Source organism: Myotis brandtii, unplaced genomic scaffold (assembly GCF_000412655.1).
Source record: "Myotis brandtii unplaced genomic scaffold, ASM41265v1 scaffold161, whole genome shotgun sequence".
Taxonomy (NCBI): domain Eukaryota; kingdom Metazoa; phylum Chordata; class Mammalia; order Chiroptera; family Vespertilionidae; genus Myotis; species Myotis brandtii.
The window spans coordinates 1,615,686-1,642,718 of NW_005355881.1; positions in this window are offsets into that span (position 1 = coordinate 1,615,686).

A 27,033-nucleotide genomic window follows, 5' to 3' on the forward strand; every position below is an offset into this window, starting at 1 on the left:
TGTGGGAGGAGAGCACAACACAACCTAATTTTAGCGGCTGACAGACGGGCATGGGGGGTGGTGGGTAATAATTAGCATCTGTTCAAAGGGTGGAGTTCCCACCCTGTGCAGAGAGGGACCGCCCTGGGGGTCCCCTCCCCTCTGCATCTGTCTGGTGTCTGGTGTGGGAAGGAGCCAGCTGCATCGGGGAAGACCCCGGGGCTCCCTGGGAGTCCCAGGAACGGGCAAAGGCCTTACAGGTGTTGTTCCTCACCATCACTCCCTGTCTGTCTCCTTCTGGCCTCGGAGGCCAGCATGTCTTACCTGGGCCTGTTGTTTTCACAGCAAATTTGTTAAGGACACAAACAATTCTGGCTTGAAAGGACCACAGGATCTCATTGTAACCCAGCTGTTGGCTGGCAGACAGGCTCGAATCCCACATCCACGGGAAGTGCCAAGTCCTCCCCTACATTTCTGTGGTTCCCCAGGCATTTCTCCTGCTCCTCCGCTCTCATTTCCCACCTCTGCTGAGCTCGGACTCTCCACTCTGTGCCTGGTGGATGCTTTTCTCACTTCTGCAGGGGTCCATTGTCCACACACCGCATGGCCCTTCTCCTGTCCCTCACTCTGCTGGCAGCTGTGACGGACACATTTTACTGGTGACTCTGGAGCAGCACAGGTGACTTTATGTCCTGCTCCCGTTGCATTTCTGTCAACACCAGCATTACAATGTGTTGCTTAGCAACCCCGCAGTCTCTTCTGAGGCTTCCTTTGGACCCTGTCCCTTCACAATCCCCTACTAGTCAGGTCCCTTGTAGCTTATCTCATTCCGCACAAGGGTCCCATGAGATGGGGCCTGTTTTCCCATTTTACAGATGCGGAAGCTGGGGAGGGGTCAGAGAAGGGAATTGATGGTAAATGGAGGGGTTGGGCGCTGTCTCACTCTGAGGTCCAACCTCCTAACTATTGGCTCTTTGTTTCCTCTCTTTCATTTTTATTGAGATATAATTGATGTATTACATTGTATTAGTTTCAGTGTGCAGCATCATGAATTGATATTTGCATCTATTGTGAAATGATCACCACAATAAGTTTTGTTAACATCCATCACCACACGTAGGATGAAAAAACAAAATGTTGTTTCTTGCGATGAGAACTTTTAAGATCTACTCTCTTAGCAACTTTCAAGTCAACATCGTCTTGTTAAATATAGTCGCCATGCTGTACCTGACATCCCCAGGACTTAATTATCTCATATCTGGAAGTTTGTACCTTTTGATCCCTGTCCCCCGTTTCACCCACCCCCCAAACTGTTTACCCAATTTTATTCATTTGTAGGCCATATCCACACACCACCAGGATGATCCTTTATGTATTATTTTTCTTTAAATAAACCTATTTTTTTGTTTTCACTAAGCAACTTCTATGAAAGGAAAACTGTGTCAGCAGAGTAAGTGGAAAACCAGCACGTTTTGCTGCAGAAGGGCGGTAACCATAGCAATAGAAACGAGGAACCTGCACAGAGGTGCTGCGTTCTGAACCTGGGCCTGCTCCTTCTCTGTTCCAAAGGTGAGGCTCAGAGAGGAGCTGAAGGCGTATTAACATCAAATCAAGATGTTGCCTTTGAGGGAATTGGAAGAATCAGTCTAGGAGTCAGAGCTCCAAGTGGCACTGTCTTTAGCTGTCAGATCATCTCACATTTGCCATTTGGCAGGTCCTGAGCTGGGGGGAGGGAGTCAGGGCTGGAAGGGGAACAGCATCGCCCAGGCCTGAGAAGAGAGGAGAGGAGGCCCTGGGCCCAAATGAGGAGCAGAGAGAGGCTGGAGGAGGCTGGAGAGGTGGGCAGGGAGGGTCCTGGAGAACACAGTCAGGAGTTCCTTGGGTGGTAATGGGAAGCCATGTGAGAGCAGCAAAGCCAGGGCATGAGGGGGTCAGATGAGCACTCAAGTCCAGGTGGCTCTGGGAGAGGAGATGGGACAGCATCTGACCCATGTGCCACTCCGTTTGTCACCTGCCCCTTCCTCCCAGCTCTCAGACACCCCTCCCCAGCAGGTGTCCACTGTATTCCTCAGAGGCTGAGCTTGAGGGGCAAGTGAAGACTTCGTGTCTCCATCTGCTGAACCCCCATGCCAGTGCCTCGGCGGGAACCCCTTGGCCAGCTCAGGGAAAGCAGTGCAATGGCAGGTAGCAGCAGCCCCTCTGTCCCCTGTGAAGTGCCCTGGATTGGATTTCTGAGGCTTTGACAACCCGGAGGATCACACTGATGCCCTGGGCCAGGGACCTCTCTTCACCTGCCTGCTGAATCGAATCCATTGACTCCCCATCCATCAACACTTTCCCTGAAACATGAAAGCTCTGATGGTTTCAATCATTTACTTCTTTCAAGCCACTGGGTCATGGCAGAGAAGTCAATAGACTCCGTGTTAGAATGATTTCCCTTAATTATTCAGGCTTGCTAAAGAACAATGGAAATATCTTAACATGAATTGAGCTGCTGGAGAGATGAGGCCTGAGGTAGAGGATTGGTGGCTTAAACCACCTGCCCACCCATGTGGGCTCCCCAGGGCACGGGCGACATGTACTTAATTCAACTCCAGGCTTGGAGTATTGATGGATCATCTTCACCACACTGAGTCCAATTGTCGCCCCAGGGACGCAGCAGCCCAGAAAACGGAGGTGGCCCAGACTTTTAAGGAGCTCCAGTCTAGTGAAGGGGCTGGGTTGTGCTCAGAAAGGCCTAGAGACACTGCAACATGGTCACAGAGGAGTTTTCAGATGACTAGATCGTGTTAGGGGAAAATTAAGGTGAGCTGGGAAATGGACGCCAGGGAGAGAATATTTGGTGTTTAAATATTTTTTTACAAATCACGACTCTGTTTGTTGTAGTTTCTTTGGGCAAAGAGTACAGGCTTTTACAGGCTGTGCTCTGATTATTATCAAGTGACAGTAAAGCAAATAACAAAACTATGTCCATCCTGGAAATGTTCTGTGTATGATTGTGTCGCTGTTTACCCTGCTGACACATTTGTCAAAACATCTAACTGAACACTTAAAATGAGTGCATTTTATCGGGAGGAACTCTCTCCCAAATAACTCCTGGACCAAAGCAGAAATCAAAAGAAAAACATTTCTAGAAAACTATGAAAAGGAGAACAGTTCACAGCCAAACCTGGGGACACGGCTAAGCTGGGCTCGGAAGAAAATTTATGGTCTGAACTGCTTGCATTATTCCAGAGGAGAGAGCCATGGGAAAGGCACTTGGTTCTTAAAACACAGGATTTTTTAAAAAAGCAAAATAAGCCAAGGAGAGGGAATGAATAAAAATAAGAGCCCAAATCAAATATGCACAATGGTCAGCATCCAGAAGGTGAGGGTTTTAGAGAAGCCAGTAATGTGAGAATGCATCATAGGAAATGCACTTTTTCATTTCAGGAGCTGAAGGTTTTATGCTCGAGTGCTGGGGGGGAGCAGGGTTGAGGAGGATGGCGGCTCCCCCTGTAGGGGGGAAGCAGCCTGAGGCAGGGCGAGCTAGAAGCTGGAATAGTCAATGCATGGCCCTCCCTCACCCTTCTCCTGGGCTCTAAGTCTTTTCTTTTTCTCAACCTTTTTTTTACACAGGGTTTGGATGCTAGCTCTGGCCTGCCTTGGGGTTACACAGACCAGAAATGAGATTTTGAGAGAGTGGATTCATCTGCCCAAAGTCCCATCATAATCAAAGGCCTCTGAGATCTGGTGGGGGTCTGTGATGAACTTGTATGATGTCTGGGGGAGGCAGGGTGGAGTGTCAGGATGGACCTGCCTGGGTTCTCTGTGATGGAAAAGGGTTTCTCTGAGCGAGAACAGGGAGGACCAATGGGAACTCTGGATGGAAGGGGCCAGCCCAGCCAGGTCCTTAGAGAATGTCCACGGTCCAACTGCCCTGAATGGAACCTGACAAAGCAGAAAGGCAGAAAGTGAGCCAAGAGTGGGAGTTTGGAGCGGCAGACGCAGAGCAAATCCCCTTGGGGAAGGGCCAAGAGTGGTTTCAGAGTGATTGACTCCAACACCCTTGGGGGTTGGTGGCTCACCTTAAAAAATGTCTTTGTTTTCTTCCATTAAAATGCCACTGGGAGTAAAATATATGGCTGTATAACCTGCATGAGAAAAATGGCCAGATCACAAATGCAGTAAGAAGTCATTACCAGGCAAGGTGTGCAAACCTGTACACAGCCCCTGGGTCAGCAAACAGTGTCACCAGAATACAAGAGGCTGCTGGCGGACACACGCTGGAGGGGCTCATCGGCACCTTCCCTGTAAGGGAGATTGGACCCCAAAAGGCCTCCGTCTCTCTCATGTTTCATGTGATTATACGCCAATTTGTATGTGGACTTTGAAAATGGGTCCTACCTGTGTTTTTAGATTTTAATTCCATCTTGATTCAACCCCGCAGCGCAACGGACACTCCAAATCACGGAATGTGATGCTGAAAATCTGGAAAAGGTTGACATTTTTTTTTAACCAACAGAAGAAAAGCCACCTAGAGAGGTGGCCAATGGAGTCAGGAGCTCAGCTCTCAGGAGTCAGGGACACTTGGCCCAGAGCAAGAATGAAGGACTCAGGTCCCAGGACAGCAACTGTGGCCTAAGCTGCTCCCTGCAAGCCCTGAAGGGGCTGGGGCATGTGGAGGGGCCGGCAAGGGCTCGAGGGGCAGGTCTGAGCTGGTTTTAAAGTTTATACTCCCACCATGACATCAAAAAACAAATAAGCTCCATGTGCCTCCTCCTGGCTTCTTTCCCCTCCTTTCCTCTTTCTGTCTATTTTGCCTCGGTGAGAAAATGTATTACGGTGTGTCAAGGCAACCACTTTCTTGTCCTCCCTGTGAACAGCCAAGCAATGGATTAATTTAGGTTTTTGCATTGTTGGGGCCTCTCTCATTAAATTACTCCCACGGTTTCTTGGAAGCCCTGGTAACTCAGTTTAATGATCGCTCACTCCTTCTATCCTTAAAAAATGCTTCCTGTGTCTCCCAGCATGGGTCAGCTTAAATCTGTAGGCAACCTTAGGTTTCCTGTCATTAGCTCCCATGCCAAGGCCTCTTCCCCACCCCGTTCACCCTCTGCTCTGAGCGTCCCGTTGTCCTGCCTGTTTTGCCTTAGTCCCCCATTCTGTCTGCACTTCTTTGCTCACAGAGATTACCATGTTTTCTTCTATTAAAAGCTCCATTGAACCCAGCCATGCTCTTTCTTAAAAACCACACAAAACACCAATTGAAATATGATGATGATGACCATGACGCCCTTAAAAAAATCATTGCTGGCTGGTTTACATTTGTTGGGATGGGACAGGCAGCAGCAAGGAAAGGTGGGCACTCCCCTGGCCTCTGCAGGTTGGATAATAGATAACGCAACCAATTTATTCACCAAACAAACATGTAGGAAAGGGACCTTCCACCTTTTACATGGGCCTGTGATCACATGTGGTGCAGGTGAGAATTACACATCGTCCCGTTAGCCATCTGGAAAATCCTTATGAAGGAGTTTAAGTCTGTTCACATCAAACTTAAAAAAAATTCCAAATAAAAAATCCACATGATCACATTGCATCTCAGATCTCTACAGACTGTCATGTAAATGTCTGTTTTGTTTCCCCAAGTCTTCAGCTCCCAAGTGTATGAGTCTGTAGAAAGGTTAACCAGCAATAGCGTTGAAACTGGGGAAGGTGACCTTGGGACCAATGTCAGAAAAGCCCTACATCAGGCAGACCTGGTGCAAAGACTGTGAGAGAAGACAGAGTCTATCTTGAAAGGGCTTGTCAGGGAGAAGAAACTGAAATTTCTAGATCGTGGCAGGATGTGCTTGGCCACAGGCTCAGTGTGCTTAGTGCAAGGGCTACATTCTGAGACATGGGAGTGTTCACTAAGTTAGGGTTGTGTATCAGGTACCTATTGCTGTGTAACAAACATTTCCTCTCTAATTTAGTGGCTTAACACACATTTATTATCTTACAGTTTTTGAGGGTCAGAATTCTGGGGGGCAGCTTAGCTGATGTTTCTGGCTCAGGATCTCTCCTGAGGTTGCAGGGAAGCTATGCACAGGGCTGCAGTCTTTGAAGTCTTGCAAGAGCTGAAGAAGCTGCTTTAAGGTCACTTACATAGCTGTTGCCTGAGAGAGAGATGGAAATTCCAGCCTTTTCTAACCCAATATTGGAAGTGATGTGCCATCACTTCTGCCATTACATGCAAGGGCATAGTAGAGTTCCAGAAGGGAGATCATTGTAGGTCAGCTACCACAGGCTGGGTGTTTCTTTTATTCAGAAAGTATTAATGAGCCCCTGCCAGGAGCTAAGCAGTGCTGTGGTTTTGGGGAATTCAACAGGTAGCAAAACAGCCTTAGGGAGTTTGCATTTTAGCAGAGGGACAGACAAGATACAAACAAATATGTACTATACTGGTATTTTACTGATTTTAAGGTGACTGTTTTTCACACATTTGACATCTCTAAAATTGGCATGTGTCTTATAAGTGGATGCTATGTCCTAGTATACTTGACAACGTTTTTATTTTCCTCTCTTCAGGGAAGGACACAAAGGCCTTGTTAAAAAGATGAATGGAAGAGAGTTTAATGAAGAGACCGTTCAATGACCATTAACAGTGGGGCTGGGTTATGGGAGCCAAGGGAGGGTGGTACTGTCACAGGGCTTGAAGGAGCAAGAGGAGGGGCAGCATATTGGAACCTGGTTGAACTCTAGCCAGGGGACAGGGGCTGTGGGTGTTGAGATTTGTAGCCACTCCTGGCACCACAGCCCAGCATGGAGAGCATGGAGGAGGAGGGAGAAATTCATCTCCTACTCTCCCTAAATTCTGACCTCAATCTCCTGTTCCCACAGAAGCCAAGGGCAGCGGGCCTGATGAGGCAGTCCCAGATGTCGGCTGGAGAAGGATGGAGAACAGGTATGGAGAAGCAAGGAGCAAGTAGCCAGCATGTAGGGTGAGGGGATAGTAACTGAGGAGGGAGGATATCCCAGGAAGGCAGTAGGGAAGGCCACTCTGTGAAGTCACAGCTGAACTAAGATTGGGGTCATGGGACATCTGGGGAGAGTGTCCTGGTGAAGGCAGGATCTGAGTGAGTACAAGTGTGGGGAGGGGGAGAGTCACAAAGGAGCCAGTGTGCCTGGGTAGAGTGAGCCAGTACTCACATGGGAAACAGGTTGGGATACAGTCAGTTAGTTAGGATGATTCTGGAATAGGTGCTTCTGAACCTTGTGGGACACAGTGAGGACTTGGGTTTGTTTCAGGTATGCCTGGAGCCACTAGGGCAGTGGTTCTCAACCTTCTGGCCCTTTAAATACAGTTCCTCATGTTGTGACCCAACCATAAAATTATTTTCGTTGCTACTTCATAACTGTAATGTTGCTACTGTTATGAATCATAATGTAAATATCTGATATGCAGGATGGTCTTAGGCGACCCCTGTGAAAGGGTCGTTCGACCGCCAAAGGGGTCTCGACCCACAGGTTGAGAACCACTGCACTAGGGGTTTTGAGCAAAGGAGGGACATGATTGATCCAGGGAAGGTGTTAACATCCCTGTGGCTGCCATGTGCAGAATGGCCTGTAGGGGGCGATATGGAGACGGGACCAGTGAGGAGGTGCAGCAGTTATCCAGGGAGAGATGATGGCGCCTCGTCCAAGGTAGAAATGGGAGAAGTGGTCAGATTCAGGACATATTTTAAAAGTAGAATGAGCAAGACTTGCTGATCAATTGTGAATGCTGTGAGAGGGAGAGAAGAGTCAAGAACAAATCCAAGGTCATTCTATGTAGTTCCTATGGAGATGTGCTCAGGACGTCAGAATGTATTGACTGTGATCAGTTTGCGATGAGGAGTTTATCGGCAGATAGCTGAAGCTTCCAGGCACTCTTTACGATGTTCTAATGGTGAAAAGCAAAGCTTAGAGTGTGACCCACACCCATCTGATGCTCACCCTTCAACCTATAAAATGTGTGCTTTCATATCCACCACGAATCATTAAAGTCATCCCACAGCTATTAATGTGCCAGGAAATGACCAAGGTATCTGCTACAAACCCACAACACTGTCCATGCCAGCGGGGAAACAGGATATTAAAGATGGAGTGAGGACCATCAGGCTGTCTAGCTCCCTGTCAATAGAGGGAGGAGTCTGTATCCCACTAGCTGGGTGCGGTCACTGCTGCTGTGGTCGGTCAGTTCTGTGGGGAAGCAGGGCCACACTGGCAGAATTGCTCAGGGGTGCCTGTCCAGGTGAGCAGGGGCCAAGCAGCCCAGAGAAGAGAGGAAGGGAGGTCTGGTGAGAGGAGCCAACCTGTGAGCTGGGCTGGACAGGGAAGGTGGGAGGGTGGCAGAGAGGGTCCCAGGAGGAGAAAGGTTTGGCCAACAAGGCCAGAGAAACTTGACCTGGACAAAGGCCCAGGAAGATGTGAGAGTCAGTAAGTTTATATCCATTAGGGCTCTTTGGCTGCAAGTGACAGAGGCATAAGTCAACAAAACAGGGATTTAGGAGATACCTCTATGGGGTGTTCTCAGGCACAGGGAAGGCTGGGACCATGCATAGAAAGGATACTTCCAGGGCCACACCAGGAGGTCTCAGCAGCAGGAATGTGGGGCATCCTGGTCCAGGCACCGGCTCTAGAACTCATGACCCAACCCCCTCAGTCTTTGAACATGAAGGAGAAGAAACCACAGAGCCATTGACGCCTCTTCATCTTACACATGAGCAGCTGGAGGCCCAGGAGACCATTCCAAGTGCCCAAAGCCACATGGCCAGCAAGTGGCAGAACAAAGGTGTGTATTCAGAGTTAGGATTTTTCTATTGCAACATTTTCCCAAACTCCGGCATCTTGAGCTACCTACACGATTGTTATCATTTGCATGATGCTATCTCTTCTATTGTACATTGCTGCTTTTAATCTATTCACTCAAACTTTTCATGCCTAGGTACCATGGTTGGTTTTATTTTGGTCTAATGCATATAAAAGCAAATAACCTGAGTTCAGAGTTGCTGGACCAGGTGAGTGCATGTGTGTGTGTTTTGGGGGGGGGGAGAGTTTAGGGGATGAGGTCAAAGGGTTGTGGGGGCTAGATGGCTGGGCTTTCCTCTGAGGGAATTGGCAGCCACAAAGAGAGTTTTGATGGGAGCAGCAGCAAGACAATAGATGTAGGGTGTGAAGGCTGGAGAAGGCCTGTGGGCCAGGTAGTGGTTTGCAGGTTGAGAGACAGGTTGGGTTAGGGCATGTTTTGAAGGCTGAGATTTTTACCTTGTCCTGTGTAGTAGTCACCAGAGCAGGTCTCAGAGCCTGGCAGATGGGAGTGCTCTTGCTGGAGTCGGTGTTGTCACATTTTCCCACTTTCAGGGGGACCCAAGACCCTCCTTTCTTCTCACAAGTGAGTGAGCACGTTTTGGGGTCAGGGTGTTAGCGACTCCCCCTCCTCCTCAGGGAAGACCTGGGGGCAGGGTGTCCACTGGGCACAGTCCCCAGGGTGCCCGGGGATGAGCTGGGCCGCTGGAGCAGGGAGATCCCAGGACACAAATCGCTCCGCAGAGGAGGCAGGACTTTCTCTCACTGCCCGGTGCGAACTTGCCCCAGCGGACTCCTTGTTTCAGTCCCTGGAAGATGGATGATTTCATTATTTGTGGCGCTCGGCAGTAAATCTGGAGTCTCAGCTAAAGCGAGCACTTTCCCTGCATGGCGCCTTCCGCTCACTGTTATTCATCACGTTTAATCATTCATCCACCTGGGCTGAGCCTGGGGCTGGGGGGAGGGCTTGCTGCTGAGGACCTGTTTACTCTGAGGGGCTGCGGGGGGCGCTGTGCACAGGAAGGGACAGGCCTGGGGCAACTGCAGCTTCAACAAAGGCAAGAGAAGGCCCGACCATGGAGGGGATGACAGGAGAAACCCTCGTGGGGCCTCACAGCCTGGCCCCACCGCCAAGAACCTCCTCCCACCCCCTGGCAGGGAGGGGACGGAACACGGAAAAGAAAAGAAACAGCCAGAGCTCTCTAACGAGGGAGTGCTGACGATTTTAATTCAAGATGAAATGTGTTCTTGTTTGTGTACAACTCATTTTCCTCCCCAGTGGAGGGCTTTGTCCTCCACCGGGTGCCTCTACAGCGCGGCGCGTCCCGCGGTAATTAAGGCAGCCTGTGCCTCTTCAGCTTGCGGGGCCCGCTGTTCGCGTTCACATGTTGGGAAGCAAACATGGCTTGGATGGGTTCCTGGGTCTAAAACGGGGGGAAAACAACAAAGAATGGAAGAAAACACCTCCAAATAGAGGCTTGGCTCCTGCAGGGATGATGTCATCTGGCAAATGCGAGCAGGCCTGTTGGTGCTCTGGTTAGGGGCTGTGAGAAGGAGAACTTAGGCCGTGTCCAGGGGGTCTGGACGCCGGAGTCGCACGTGCCTCCAGGGGTCGGGTGGGAGGTGCATGTGAAGGCAGGGGGTGGACTGTATTTTCCCCACACACAATTGCATTTTGTTTGCATAGTAAATACACGAGTGAGTAAATTCCACAAAAAATATGCACTCACATGTTTCTTGAAACATATGGACCTCATAAGTTAACTTCTTTTTGCTTTTAATAGAGATGGTATATCCTTTGCTGCATAGCAAGTTACCACTAAACTTGATGGCTTAAAACAATACCCGTGTAGTATCTCAGTTTGATAGGTCAGAAGTGCAGCATGATATGGCTGGGTTCTCCATGTGGGTCTCACCAGCTCAAACCCAGATATTAACGGGGGCTGTGGTTCTCCCCTGAACTCGGGGTCCTCTTTCAGGTTCATTGGTTGTAGGCAGAACTCATTTCTTTTTCATGCTTTCCTTGTGGTCTTTTCCATCTTCAAGCTGCAGTGGTGGGTCAAGCCCTCATGCTTCCAATCTCTATACCTTCCTCTCTGCTTTTGAGGACTTATGTGATTGATTATATTGGGTCCACCTGGATAATCCAAGACAATAACATTGAGATCAGCTGATTGGTAATCTTTTTTAAAAAAATGTATTTTATTGATTTATTACAGAGAGGAAGGGAGAGGGATAGAGAGTTAGAAACATCCATGAGAGAGAAACATCCATCAGTTGTCTCCTGCACACCCCCTGCTGGGGATGTGCCCACAACCAAGGTACATGCCCTTGACTGGAATCGAACCTGGGACTCTTCAGTCCACAGGTCGACGGCTCTAGCCACTGAGCCAAACTGGTCAGGGCTGATTGCTAATCTTAATGATATCTGCAAAGTCCCTTTTACCACGCAATGTGACCTAATGGAAGCCACGTCAGGCGGTGGAGATTATGGGGCCAATTCAATATGGAGATGGCTTAATAAAAAAAGGGCAAAAGATCTATACAGACATTTCACTAAAGAAGGTATATGAGGGACAACTAGGTACCTGAAAAGATGCTTAACACGTTTGTTGATGCAAAGCAAAATTATCATGTGATACTACTGCCTACCCCATTGTATTGCTAAAATGGAAGAAAGATTGACAAAGTCACGTGTTGGCAGATATTTGGAGAAAGTGAAGCACTCCTACGTTATTGGTGGTAATTCGAAAGGTACTGTCTCTTTATAAAAATAGTTCCAGTTTCTTTTCCTTTTTTGTTAATCCTCATCCAAGAATATTTTCCCATTGATTTCTAGAGAGAGTGGAAGGGTGGGGGTGATACAGAGAGAGAGAAACATCAATGTGAGAGATACACATCAATTGGTTGCCTCTCACACGTGCCAACCGAGGTACGTGCCTTGGACTGGAATTGAACCCGGGACCCTTCAGTCTGAGGGCTGGCACTTTATCCACTGACCCAAACTGGCTAGGGAAGTTCCAGTTTCTTATAAAACTAGACACAGTTATCATTTGACCCAATGATCTCATTCCTCAATATATATTCAAAAGAAATGAAAACATATGCCCACAGAATAACTGGTAGCACCTTCATTCATAATAGCCCCAAATTGAGACAACACAAATGCCCTTCAACATCGAAGAAGCCAGGTGCACAAAGCTATGTACTGTATGGTTCCATTTACATGCAATTCTAATACAATTCAAAACTAAAGTGATAAAGGTTAACAGTTGTCACGGGCTGGTAGTGGGGAGATAGTTGTAGTTATGGTGGGACACTGGGCAGATGACTACCATGGGACCTTGGGCTCAGTCCTGCTGGGTTCTGTGGGAGACAGTGCGAAACAGGCTTCAGAGGGGACATACTGAGGGTGAGGTTGCCGGGTATTTGTTCCACCACCTTCCTTCAGGCCTTTGTGGAGACTGCCTCCCAGGTTTTTGCAGCCAAGGCCTCAGAGGGTAAGCCCCAGAGGCAGTAAGAAGCCACCACTGGGAAAAATGATGAGAAATGAGGGGACAGCGGCACCAGCTGTGTGCTGCACTGTCGCTAGTGGTTGTCTGTCTCCCTCTGTGGGTCATAAGCTCCTGGAACTGGGTCTTCCCCTCTTCTATTCTTTGCTGCATCCCTACGGACCTCAGCTGTGCCTGGCCCCCTGGACTAAATTCGGAATGAGTGAATGAGGCCTTAGAGAGCCACCTCAGAGGCTGAACTGGATAGTTAGAACCTTAAAGAACCCAAACTCTAGACCAAACGATCTGCTTTGGCCTTTGCAGACCTGACTCCCCATTGCTTTCCCGCTGATTCTGAAGCTGCTGCTGCCCTTTGTGGCCGAGTCGGCTTTCTCAGTAGCAGCCGCGCTACAGGGGCTCAGACACGAAGATGAAAGCTCCTGGTCTGGCGGGCTCTTGGCTGACGCTTCCAGAAAGATGCTCTTTGATGTTGTTGCAGCTACGGGTCCTGAGGCAGCTGTGATGGTAACAGTCCCAATTACCTGGGCCATTTTGCTTGATGGGACGACCAAGAGCCACAGATGGCTCCTGAGTGCACCTCGCTAATGACAGACTTTTGTGAAACCAGACCACCTGGTTTAAGCAAAAGAAGAAAACAACAAAGATTATATATATATTCTCTTTTTTTCTTTGTCTCTGTGGTGGAGAAGTTGCAGTCATTTGGAAATCATTTGGAGATGGTTCTTGAGCGTCATCTCCATCCTTGAAGGCCAAGGTTCCATCTCCGCATCTTTGGTGCCAGCACAGGGCCTGGTATGAGGCAGAGCTCAGAGCAAGGAGTGTCTGTTGACCACCCGGGTGAGGTCAGACAGGAGCTGGACCCGCCGGCCTGTAGGACATCCCACAGTCTGGATGAATGTGACTGTTTCCTGTCAAACATTGTTGCCAGGATTGCTGCTGAGGGAGACTCATAATGTCTGCTCATCTGTCATTAGGGTGTCAGCTTTGAGCCCTGGGTTAAGATGGTATTTGCCAGATTTCTCTGTTGTAAAGTAACTCAATTGCTAAGTAACATGTAGGGTGATACATGGGACCATGTGGGTAGCCAAAGATTCTCCCAAATCTTTCCTTTTTGGTGTTCACTGATGGTCTGTGTCTGAGCAGTTATGACATTGATGGTGGACAATGGTGATTTTCTACCTCTATCAAGCTTTGCACAGGTGTTAGCTGGCCTCTTTCCAGGAAGAGGAGCAGTCTCTTCTCCTAGCCACTATTTTCAGTGTCATTAGGGGCTCATGGATTGTTTTTTTATTCCATGTAGTCACATCCATTACCATAATAGTTTTATGTGCAAATATCTCAAAATTTGACCAATGGGAGCTCCTTTATTCCAGCTTCTGTTTTCTTGACTTGTTCCCACCAATCTTTGAGTATTTCATAGCTTTCTAATATAAGACAGAATCTTAAAAAAATAAAAAGTCAAAATCATGAAAGACAAAAAAGGAAGGTGTAATGTTCTGGGAGATGAGTAAGGCAATGCATGATTATTTATAAGATTCTAGAACAGTGGTCGGCAAACTGCGGCTCACGAGCCACATGCAGCTCTTTGGCCCCTTGAGTGTGGCTCTTCCACAAAATACCGACTTCTGCGCATGGGCCACAAAGTTTCAATCACACTGTACGTGTGTGCCCGCACGTGGTATTTTGTGGAAGAGCCACACTCAAGGGGCCAAAGAGCCGCATGTGGCTCGCAAGCTGCAGTTTGTCGACCACTGTTCTAGAATTAAGAAAAAAGCTCTAAACTTGGGCTGTATGTTAATGTTTCTGCATCAATATAAAATATTATGAGGGTAGAAGTGGTTTAGACACTTTGTAGAAGATCATTTAAAATATTTTTATTGATTTCAGAGGGAAAGGGAGAGGGAGAGAGAGAGATAAAAAAAAAAGAAACATCAATGATGAGAGAAAAATCATTGATCGGCTGCCTCCTGCATGCCCCCTGCTAGGGATTGAGCCCGCAACCCAGGCATGTACCCTGACCAGGAATTGAACCGTGACCTCCTGGTTCATAGGTCAACACTCAACCGCTGAGCCAGGCTAGGAGATACTTTTTTTAAATTCTTACCCGAGGATATGTTTATTGATTTTTAAAGAGGAGGGTGGGGGGAGAACCACTGATGTGAGAGATAAATATCAATTGGTTTCCTCCTGTATGTGCCCGGACTTGGGATGGAACTCACAACCTACGTATGTGCCCTAACCAGGAATCGAACCTGCAACTTTTTGGTATACAGGATGATGTTCCAATCAACTTAGCCACCCGGCCAGGGCTGTAGGAGGTCATTTTTCTATGACATACACGCTGAAGTGTTTAGGCATGAAATACCATGTTATTTGTACCATAGTCTCAAATAGTTTAGGCCAGTGGTCGGCAAACTGCGGCTCGCGAGCCATATGCGGCTCTTTGGCCCCTTGAATGTGGCTCTTCCTAAGCCTTGGGAGTACCCTAATTAAGTTAATAACAATGTACCTACCTATTTAGTTTAAGTTTAAAAAATTTGGCTCTCAAAAGAAATTTCAATCGTTGTACTGTTGATATTTGGCTCTGTTGACTAATGAGTTTGCCAACCACTGGTTTAGGCAAAAGAAGAAAAAAAGTCCAGACATATATTACAAACAGTATACACAGAGGCTGAAGCAAGCATGGCATAGTGTTGGCAGCTGGTGACTGAGATGAAGGGACTGTGGTGTTTGGGTGTTCACCATGCTACTCTTTATACTTTTCTATAGCTTTGACATTTTTCAAAATAATAAGTTGAGGAAAATAAAAATAAACTAAAGTACATCAGACAGAAAATAGGACTTGTGGTCAGGGGCAAGTCTTTGGCCCTTTGCCTGCCCCGTACACATAGCTCCTGTCACACTGCTGCCTCTGTGACGTGAGGACTCGTACGCCGTTTGATCTTACCAATGAAAGGATAAATCTAGGCAGATTTGAAGAGCAATTGTCTCTCGTCATTCAGGAGAAGGGCAATAAGGCAAAGAGGGGGGAGAGAGGGAAAGAAAAAAAGAAGGATGGCATGAAGGAGGGATGCAGGGAAGGAGGGAGGGAGAGCAGGAACTTCTTGATCAACAGTCTGAGTCAGGCACTGCATTAGGTGCTCTCTTCTACAGCATTCATCTATTTCTAACAACAAGCTTGACAAGACATGAACATTGAGGCATAAAGAAGTAAAAAAAAAAAATCCTGTCCCTTGGCCACAGAATAAAAAGTGGTTATTTCAGATAATGATATCCAGTAAAGAAATACAATTAAACCAATTAGTCATAGGAGAGAGGGCCAGAAGCCACCTGAACATGGAGCGTTTTAAAAACCTGACTAGTTTATCTGTTTCTCAAAGCTTTGCAGCAGGAAGGGTTGTGTCCTTGAGGCTGAAACATTATTAGAGACACCTGGAACTCTAAGCTGAACCTTGGCCAAGGGGGCCAGTCTGGGAAAGCAGGTAATGCCATGGCCGCCCCCCCCCCCCCCCCCACTTCATACACAGTTCACAGGACTGCCCGGGATTCCCCATCAGGAGCTCCACCCCTTTGCCTCACAGCAGGAAAGAGGCCCCCGGGGACATGGCCTGTGGGGGTGAGCCCTGCGTGGGCGGTGGGTATGGTCTGGGTGCAGCCTGGACCCCTGGCCACCGCTTCATGGGATTCAAAGCTCCCTGGGCAGAAACAACGGGGCTTTCTCCTGGATTTGAAAAGCTCCTAAGACTCTTACAAAGCATGCAGGAGTCTGCCTTCCATGTTACAGTGTGGTGGCTGGTGTGTGAAAATTAAGATATTTTCTTCAGGGTGAATGGGTGGGGATATAGTCCACCCTCCTCCAGCCCTGCTCCTCCCCCACCCCCATCCCTCCTACAGCTGTGGAAGGAAAGGTCACTTTCACTAACTTAAATGACATTCTATAAAGACATTTTTTGATTGCACTCCAGTAGAGGTATAAGCAAATTAGCCGTTAATTAAGGCAGATCCACTAACTATGTTCCACATCCATGCAACTCACTATTTACTTCCCATATGGGCAAAGAGAGTTAAAAAGGAACCAAATCAACAACTCAGAAAGAAAAAAAAACTTTGATGAATGAATGAAAATTAAAGATTTCTTGATTATTTAGCATCTGGAATGAGTTCTCACTCCAAGGGCGAAAGTCAGCAGCCCCTTCCCAAACCAAAGTCTCCATCATTCCTTCAGGAAAATATTTATTCAAGGCCTACAGCATGTCAGGGATGACACAAAACAATCAGGAGGAAATGGGACAAGGATGCTGCTAATCAGTAGTCAGACGTAGCAGAGCTGAGCCCTCTGTTCACATCTCCTGGTCTGGCATCTCCGGAAGTCTAGGTAACAGCAGGCTGGGAAGGTGGCAGACGTGATGTGTGCAAAGCAGCCGGAGTAGGCAGAGTGGGTTTGCTGTCAGTTGAAGCCTCACATGGTTGTGGTTCTGACTCTGCTTTCCTTCCTGAGATCACATTGCCCTGAGGGGCTCCTGTCCCCCGCCCCCCCCGCCCCCCAAGCCATGGACAGTTCTGGACTCTCATCTTTTTGTGTGTGCTTGGCCCAGAAAGGACAGGCCTATGTATCACAGACTGCCACACCCGCTTCCTTGTCTGATAGGAGCATTCAGCTGGAGCCATAAGTCTGAGATCATTGAACTGCTCAGCATCTGATTGCTCCCAAGCAAACCATTTCAGCACCCAGGACAGCTCCCGCACATAGTGAGCGCTCAATAGCTATCCAAGTAAAGACGGAATAGATGTCCAAGGACAAACCAAGGAGGCTCCTGGTTTGCTAGTGGATGGTGCTGAGGAGCAGAGTGGTCTCAGCACCGTGGTTTCAGGGCTCATGATCCCCTCTTAGTGAAGTGGGTGAAAGGAGAAAGCTAGGTTTTGGATATGGGAGCCATTGGGGGGCCCCCAAATTTGATAATAGGAGTTTCCACCAAATATCAGGGTTGTGCATGAGGTGTGACTACAGTGGCATGTTGGAAACCTGGTGCTTTAGGGATAAAAAGGCCCTGATTTGTAGCAATTGCTGATTCCAAGTACCAGTTAGTAAAATTTCGGAACGTTTCTCAATCGGCCCTCAGAGCTGTCTGTCCTCTGCACGCCACTGGGTGTGAGTGATCAGGTGAGTCATCACTAGAGGGGCCAGCAGATGTGAGGGTGGGGGTACCATGGGGCTGAGGATGAGCTTGTACACTCTAACCACATAACAGGGAATCTCAACAATCTCAGGCATTCCTCACCACAGCCTTTTGGCAGAGATAAAAACCTGGGTGGGATGGCAGACTTCTGTTTTCGGGCCTTGGTGAAATCTCAGGAGAAAATCGGAGCAGACGGTCAGGAAATATTCAGGAAGAAACTCTGGCGTGGACAGCAGGGGTCTGAGAGTTGGTCAGCCGTGGTGTCTTGCTCTGGCTGTCTTCTCCCAGGAGAAGCCTCAGGACAGGTCCAGAGTCACACGGGTCATGGAAGGACTGGTGAAGGGGTCACAATAGAAGGACCTGCTTTGGGAGCGTCGGCTGGCAAGGACCAGCTGGCCGGGCAGTTCAGATCCTGCCGGGGCTACAGGTTTGCGTGGGGAACTGGGAGACACCGGTGCATCTCCATGCAAATAACTTGAGTGCCCATGGTTTATGTCCCTGCAAAGTGTTAACATTTGCAAAATTCCTTGAGCGGGAAACCCAAGCCTCTCTGTCTCATCTGTGTTTACTGTGGGATGAGTTAACTTTTTCATTAAGCAACACAAATGGCTGTTGGAGTAAAAAAGTGGAGAATTAACTAAAAATAGGTGAAGCAGTGAAATTCAGCCACAAGGACGTTTATGAATAATGAAGGGGCCGACTCTTGGCTGTATTTCAAGGGGACTCTGGTCTCCGCCTGTCGCTTTCCCTGCACGGCACAGGCAGGACTGTTTTTCCAGCATGAAGAGTCTCTTAATTAAATCTAATTTGTCAAACAGGTGAGATGCATTTGGGTTTCCTCCGACTCCCATTGTTATAAACTTGCAAAGTCTTCTCTGAAAAAAATGCTCCTCTTCTGCTCCAAAGAGCTGGATTGCTGCTTTCCCCCTTCCATTGTGAGGAGGAAATGGTACAGGTTCTTTGGCAGGTAATCAGTTATCCTCCTTAAAGGATCCTGAAGTCACCAGGGAAAATTATAGCCTCTGAGAAACACTAAATGCCCACTTGAACACATTGTCTCCTGTCAGAGCTGGTTTCCCTCCCCCCCCAGAGTCATAGCGACTCCAGTTGCCTGTGTTAATGACCTCTGGTTCCAAATTCGGTCACTTCCTGTCGCTTCTGGGGTTTCAATGTTGACACCATGTCTCTTTTAGCTTCTGGAAGCCCTGTAATGATGCCTAATTAGGAATGCATCTTTCCCTTTCTTCCAACTCAGTCTAATTTATGTCCCTGGATAATACTCCCAGCAGGCAAGTCATCTGTACCTCTATACCTCTGCATGAAGTAGAAAGTTCTCAAGTTCAAGGTCCCTGGTGGGTAAACAACACAGTTTCAAGTTCAGGGACATCCTCCTCAATCAACATCAACAACCCAATAAGAACACACGACCTTGGTGTTGTTGGTGAGTAGCAGGCCATTTCTGAGCTTGTCAGCGTAATCCAGGGTCCCTGATCTGTATCAGTGTGAAATAAGAAACCATTTAGGAGGCGGCAGGAAAACATGGCATGGCCCCTCCTCTTCTTCCTCCCATTTGACTTTGACTTATTCGTGTATGAAATTGAGTGCTTGTGATGGGGAAGTATTAGAGATCCTGTGTAGTCAAATTAGTATCATGGAACCAGAGTGTGGGAACAGGTTATTAAATGTCCCCTAGTTCACCCTCCTTTCAACAGGCAGAGAAAACAGACAGAAACCTTAGACACACGTGAATTCATGTCCAGGAATTCATGACACCCAGTGTAGACTGAGAAAGGAGAGCTGGTAGAGGTCCCAGATAATCTGGGTTAAAATGACTGTTATTAGAAGCATCATAGCCATTCAGGCACAGCTTGTAGATTCGGCCATACTTATCCATCTTTATTCTTGTGAATGAACCTCAAGGCTCATGCCAACATTTAGTGGACATGTCAAAGCATCATCGAACTTCCCTGGGTCAAAGGCAGGTTCAGGTCCCAGTCTTGCCATCACCTGGGCAGATCATCTTCCCTCTTAGGGCCTCAGTTTCCTCATCTGTAAACTACACACCCCCTTTGACATTCCTTGGTGTTGCCAATGCAAGATAAAGGAGACTGAGAAGCAATTATCAAGTGGGCAACAGCCTCAGAAAGAGACCTGGCCAGTCACTTTGTCAGGGGGACCATCTCCAGACCAACTGCGGGAAGAGGCCATTGACTGCTGGTCCCTCTTGTCTTGTGCCCCTTGGTTGTCAGAAGTCAGTGTTCAGGGACTTATTCCCTCTTCACCACAGGCCCATCCCCTGGTTCCCCCCACAGTGTTTGGGAAGCCAGACAACTTGTTTTTCCTCCACACTTGTTTTTGTGGCACCACCTGAGTCCAGAATTGGTGGGAGAAGCCAGAAACTTGGGGTGTTGGTCTCAGGCAAGGATGGTGTAAGGCTTAGAATGTAGATGTGATATTAAGTACTGCCTTGACCCCCTTGAGCCTCATGGGGCCCAAAGTTCTCCAGCTCAACCACAAGTTCTGCTCTCACCAGACATGCCCCCACCTGGCCGGAAGGCTCCCTACCAGCTCTGTCCCCGTCAGCTGGACCCGCTACGCTCCACCTGGTCTTCACACTCACTGGTTTCACTTCCTTGCCAGCCAGTGGAATTATTCAAACCAGACAGTCACATCCTCCCATGGGAATCATAGGGCACCTCACCCTCTTATTACTATGAAGCTTACCTCCCACAGGCCCTGTGATCTCCTCTGTTCCCCGTGTGGCTCCGCATGACTCGTGGTGTCTCCTTCCTCTGGCCTGTGACTGTATGTGACTAATGATCGGCTGTCAGTCTCCCCGTGCAGGGTCGGGTGTTGTGTGTTCAGCCATCTCATACCATTTAGGGTGGGGGATCTGCCCCTCACTGACAGAGTGACTAGGAGGTGATCAGAACACAGTGGAATCCTGTGGGACTAGGTAGAGTCAGTCTCTGCAGTGGGAGATGGGTGAGGCTGGAAATATCTGAGATGACACAAGACACGAATCTGATACATATCCTCACATTTTACATCTTTGTTTGCCAATTTCTTTCCATTGAAAAATAATCTCTTGAGGGAAGGGACTTGGGAGTTAAAAAAAATCTCAAGTACTTGTAAGAGTGTCTAGCACATAGGCCTTCAATAAATATCTGTAGAATGGACAACTCTACAAACCAGTGCAGTCACATTGGCTGGGGAAGAATGAAGATGTGGTTCTTGACACGAGGACTTATGGCAAAAGTAGTGACTATCTCATTCTTTTAAAAAGTGATCTTGAAGAAGGCAATGTGGAGGCAGAGCCTTCTGGTCTCCCGCCTCCTCCACACCTTGCCTCCCACTGCAGAGGTGGCGTGGACAGGTGGACAGGGATGATCTCTCTCCTCCTTTCTCCCTCCCCATCACCCCGCTCCAGACTCCTTACTTCCCCTTGGGGAGAGGCGTCCAGGGCCTTTGATCCAACTCAGCAGCACATTCCATTTCTTCCATCAATCCCAGGCCACTGTTTTAGCGTAGAAATGAGTACACAGAGCCTTAATTTTTTTTGGTATTTTATCCTTTGCATAATGCATTTCCCTGCTCTTCAACAAGCTTCGGGAGTCATTTTATAAAGAAGTGGAGACGGACTGCTGACCACACCTCCTGAGATCACAGCAAAGTGTCCTTGAGGGGGGGTCAGGGCAGCATATCTCCCTGCCCCCTGCCCCCCCTTCCCCGGCGACAGGAGGTTCACAGGGGTGAGGGTTTGGGGGTGGGGGTTGGGGCTGAGGCTGCCACCCAGGGTTGACCTCTGGCCAGCTGCATAAGTGAACAAACCCAACCCCCCTGGAATCAGTTTTAAATCTATGAAATGGAAAGAACACTGAATCTTACTGATTCTAAGATGTACTTCTTTCTCATTTTAATGTCTCTGCAATCTTGTGTCATATAATTTATGGAGTCATCATTGCATCATACATTTTAAAAAATTTATTTTTCAATTATAGTTGAAAAACAATATTTTAATAGTTTTAGGTGTACAACATAGTGCTTAGACATTATATGCCTTATGAAGTGATCACCCAGTAGCTAAACCTAGCATTTAAATGGTCAATGTTTTCTTTCTTCGTGGCACTTAAAACAAACTTATGCCTTAGATGTGTGGAATGCAGTATCATCTGCCATTGGCCAGCTATGATGAAGGTCAAATGTGACCACATAGGGCTGAGAGGCTTTTGCACATTATAAAACGTCACAGGGTGGTTTGTCCCCACTCTCCCTGGTGTGTGCCCCTGGCCAATGTGCCTCCCTCTAGGCCTCAAGTTCCTCATCCTTTCATGAAGGATGGTGGACTGGGCCCGAGATGTTGAGATTTGTTCTGCTGGGCGGTTTCAAGAAAGCCAAGGCCAGGGAGCATGCTGGGCTTTGAGCAAAGTTCTCCCAGATGCAATGGAGATGAACCCCCGGATTCGATGTCTCCGAGGTACCTCCTTCCACATCGGACTTTCTGGGGTGGGGGTAAGCGTTTCCCTGAGGATTGAAGAGGTGGCAGTTGATAGAGGCTGGCACTGCACATGTCCAGGGCACCCCTCACAGGGAACATGCCCCCTGGAGGTGTGGAGGTGTGCAGTGAACAATCTGCATGATCGCATCTGCCCCCTCAGCGCTGCTCTTTAGGGGATGGGGTGCAAGGCCCTGAAAACGTGCTGCTCGCATCTAGCCTGATGGGTCTGGAGGAAAGAGGCCGCTGCAGAGAAAATGGAAATCTGACAAATGACACCATTTCCCAAGAAAGGTTGGTAGTGAGACGTGTGTGTTGGCTGTGTGTACACAAGGCAGATACAGTGAGTAATTTGTTCCTGATCTAATCGTGTTATGGGCAATTTAAGGGACAATCTGCAATGAAATGGACAGTCCAGCTGGGCACCTGGGGTGGGAGTGAAACCCACTGTTCTGACACCTTCTGGGCACCGACCACAGTGCAGGAGCCACAGTGGGACCAAAGTGTGTCAATGACTTGATTAAAGGCATTTGTACCCATTAGCCTCAACTTCTGGTTTGTGTCTCTCAGAACCTGTGGACTTTTTATTTTCTAACTGAAAAACCATTTTTATTATAAAAGTGATAGTCAGTGTAAAAATGAACGATCCTGGGAGCACAGCCTTGCAACATTTCTGGAGCTGGAGCCTAGAGTCCCGAGAGCCACCTTTTCTATACGGAGGTCTGTCGTGCGACCCCTACCCTGCCCTGCCTCTTGAGGGAAGCTGAGAGTCATTAGTTCGGTATTCAGTGCTCACTATTGTCCTATCCCAAGTGACATAGAGGGGCAGGGGTCATTTCTGAAGCTGCCCGACTTCATTTGGGAATTGGCCCTCCCCTGTATGGGAGTGTTTCATTGTAATAATTCCTGGTGACACCTATGGTGAGACCTGAGGGGTGAGACCCCTCCCCCTCCACCTTGCCTTCCTGAGGGTTGGGCCCTGGTCTAAATCTGGCCCCTCACAAGCTCTTTCTTGGGACTTGAACAAGTGATGGAAGGAAGGGGGAATGGAGAGAGGTCACCTCTCCCAGGTCAGCATCTTGATCAGTTATTTCCAGATGTGAGGTGCTGTCTCTTGGCCCCACAGATTCCTGTGGTTCCCGCCTCTGTGGGGCTTGAGACCCTTCAGGGAAAGCCCACTGTACTCACGTCACCCAGCTGGGTTTCTGTTGTGCATGTCCCCTCTGGCTGTCCAGGTGAGGACACCCCTCGACACCCCACCCTCCTTCCAGAAAAAATGATAACCCACTGATGCCAACTCTTAGCAGGATCCTTCCTTTGAAACTGAGATCTTGTCTCGGGAAAAAACAAGGAGTCTTGGTGAGATAACTTCTGGTTGTGCAGGGCAGACACCCAGTGGGACCAGCTGGATTGCCAGGACACAGACATCTGCAGGAAGTGGGAGGTGGGCCCAGGCTCAGGAGGGCAGGACTGAGACCTGGAGGCTGTCTTATTCCAGGTGGCCACTCTGCCCCTTTCCATGGAGCCTCATGTCCTCACTGGCCATTTATTTCATTCCTCTCTTCTTCCTGCCTCTCCAAGATCATGGCTTGAAAAGACGGCCCCATTGTATATCTTCTTGATTCAGTGACCTTAAAGAGATTCCGATCGGTCTGGATCAGGTCAGGTGCACTGTGCTCATCCAATCAGCCCTGCAGGGGAATTAGGGCTGTTGAGGCCTCCCCTGTGAGTGTGTGGAGGTCCATCTTCACAGTGGTCCACCTCAGAGCCCTAGGGATTGTACTAATCTTGGGGATGACGCGTGGGTCCTGGACACACAAATCTCCTTCGCTGAATGGATTAACCTGCCCCCCTATCAGGGGAATCTACAAATTGCTTTTTAATAAATGGCCTCTTTGGAAAGTGTTCCAGAGAGAAAGATGATCTCTGGCTCCAACAGCAAAAGTCGGTTTCCCTTTGAGATAAGGAGTGATTGGTAACACTCATCATCAACCATTAATTTTACTTTTGTGGGATGAACTCCAGGAGAATTTCTCTTTCATGGGCCTTTCAAATTATAGGTGCTTTTGAGCAAGAGTTTCCATAAACCGTTTGTCTAGCTAACCCTCACTAATGGGAGAAGTTTCGAAAATAATTTGATTCCCTCCCCCATGTCTCCCCTCCCCAGTGAGCTGTAGAGCCTGTGACAATGTGAGGGGGATGGCTTCAGAGCGTAAGGCTGCACATTCATACAGAAACAGCACACACAGCCCCGGCTCTTCCCAAGCAGCACTTGGAATGAAATCAGGATCTTTGATTTTCTTAGTCTTTTTAAAAGTCAGGACTCTTTTTTTGTTTCACTTTAATATATGGAGATATAATTTACATACCATCAAATTTGCCCTTTTAAAGTGTACAATTCAATGGTTTTTAGTATTCCCAAGGTGTGAGACCATCACTACTAATTCCAGAACATTTTCTTCACTTCTAAAAGAAAACCAACCACCCCAGATAATCACTAATTCCCCCAACCACCCTAGACAATCACTAATCTATGTTCTGTTTCCATGGGTTCTCCTGCTCTGGACATTTCCTATAAATGCAGTTCTATATGTGGTCTTTTGTGTCTGGTTTCTTTCACTTAACCTAATCTTTTCAAGGTTCATCCATGTTGTAGCATGTATCAATACTCCATTCTTTTTTGTGACTGAACAATAGTTCATTTCATGAATCACTCTTTTGGGTTTAAGTGCAGAACAATTCACATTACCTTAAATAAACAAATGGATGTAAGGGCTCATCTATAATAATAAACGTGTAATATGCTAATTAGACCAGACGTCCTTCTGGATGTCCTTCTGGACGACCTTCTGGACAAAGCTGGGGCTGCGAAGGAAGCCTGGTCCCAGGTGCCAGAGGGAAGCCGGTGCCGGCAGCCAGGGGAAGGAAGGCCTACTCTTGCACGAATTTTGTGCATTGGGCCTCTAGTATTACAGAAGAGACCAGGGGTGTGGTATGCAGAATTCCAAGATGACCCCCAGTGACCTTCACCCTCGTATAATCTTTTGCCCTGAAGGGTGGCATAACCTGTAAATATGATGAGATATTACTCCTGTCATTATGTGATGATGTATGTGACAAAAGGGATGGTGAAGATCTAATTCAGATTATTAGTTGACTTTGAGTTAATCAAAAGAGAGAGAAACCAGATGGGGCTGGTCTAATCACACTAGCCCTTTAAAATGGAGTCTAGGAATCAGAGGCAGAGGAAGTTATACATTCAAAGCATGAGAGGTATTCAACAGACCCGTGTTGTCTTGAAGATGAAGGGACCCACATGGCAAAGAATGTGGGAAGCTTCTAGGACAGTGATGGCGAGCCTATGACACGCGTGTCAGAGGTGACACGCAAACTCATTTTTTTGGTTGATTTTTCTTTGTTAAATGGCATTTAAATATATAAAATAAACATCAAAAATATAAGTCTTTGTTTTACTGTGGTTGCAAATATCAAAAAATTTCTATATGTGACACGGCACCAGAGTTAAGTTAGGGTTTTTCAAAATGCTGACATGCCGAGCTCAAAAGGTTCGCCATCACTGGTCTAGGAGCTGCTGGTGGTTCCTGGTGGACACCCAGCAAGAACATGGGCATCTTGGTCTTATAGCCACATGGAGCTGTTGATGCCAATCACATGAACTGGCCTGGAGGCATGCTTTTCCCCCAGAGCCTCCATAATTCCATGAACACGGAATATTTCTTCATGCATTTAGTCCCTCTTTGATTTCTTTTACTGGAGTTTTGTAGTTTTCTTAATATAAATATCATACATATTTTGAAAACTACAAAACTCCAGTAAAAGAAATCAAAGAGGGTTTGATTTACACTTGCATATTTCAACATTTTGTGTGCTAGTAAAATGAAACTGAACTTTTAATTTTAAGTTCCACTTGTTCATTGCTGATCAATAATAGGAAAGTGATTGGCTTTTGCACATTAATCTTAGATCCTGAAACTTTGCAATAATTGCTTATGAGTTCCAGCAATTCTTTCAAATTACCTACATAGATGATCATGTTATTTGCAAACAAAGACAGTTTTATTTCTACTTTTCAATCTGTATCCTATTATTTCATTTTCTTGTCTTATTGCATTGGCTAGGACTTCTGGATGGGGAACTCTGCAAAGCACACAGGTGCCAAGGCTCAGAAGTGGGTGAGTCTGTCTGAGAACTGTGATAAGGTGGATAGGCAGAGAGGAGAAGGTGGGGCCAGGTCGCCCTGAACATAGTAGGCTGCTGGAGAGTTGGGATGTCCTGTGGCAGTGGGAAGGTATTAAAGGGTTTTAGGGAGGGAAGAAACATTTGGGGTTACTACATGATCTGGGAATCTCAGTAAAGTAAACTCATAGTTTAATTGTTAGGACAATTGTGTGTGCAGAGACAAATGAGACTATTTCTATAACTGTGATAAAATCATATAAAAAGTACTCAACACTTTTTTTTACATTTGTTCAAAATAATAGGTTTATTTTTCAAATTCATGATAGTTATGTATTTCAAGGTTGACAGGGAGCAGACAAGTTTACCGAGTGGCATAAAGGTGTTAAAGATATCAATTTAAAACCAGACCACCAATTCGGTACTTTTCAAAGTAATTTGACTGCTGTGTTTCTTTCTCAAACATAAATAGAGAATGTTAATGAATGCTTTGAACCTGTCTTTCTTCAAATTATTTTTCTTTCACTTTAATCTTTTCAAGGTTCATCCATGTTGTAGCCTGTATCAATACTCCATTCTTTTTTGTGACTGAACAATAGTTCATTTCATGAATCACTCTTTTGGGTTTAAGTGCAGAACAATTCACATTACCTTAAATAAACAAATGGATGTAAGGGCTCATCTATAATAATAAACGTGTAATATGCTAATTAGACCAGACGTCCTTCTGGATGTCCTTCTGGACGACCTTCTGGACAAAGCTGGGGCTGCGAAGGAAGCCCGGTCCCAGGTGCCAGAGGGAAGCCGGTGCCGGCAGCCAGGGGAAGGAAGGCCTACTCTTGCACGAATTTTGTGCATTGGG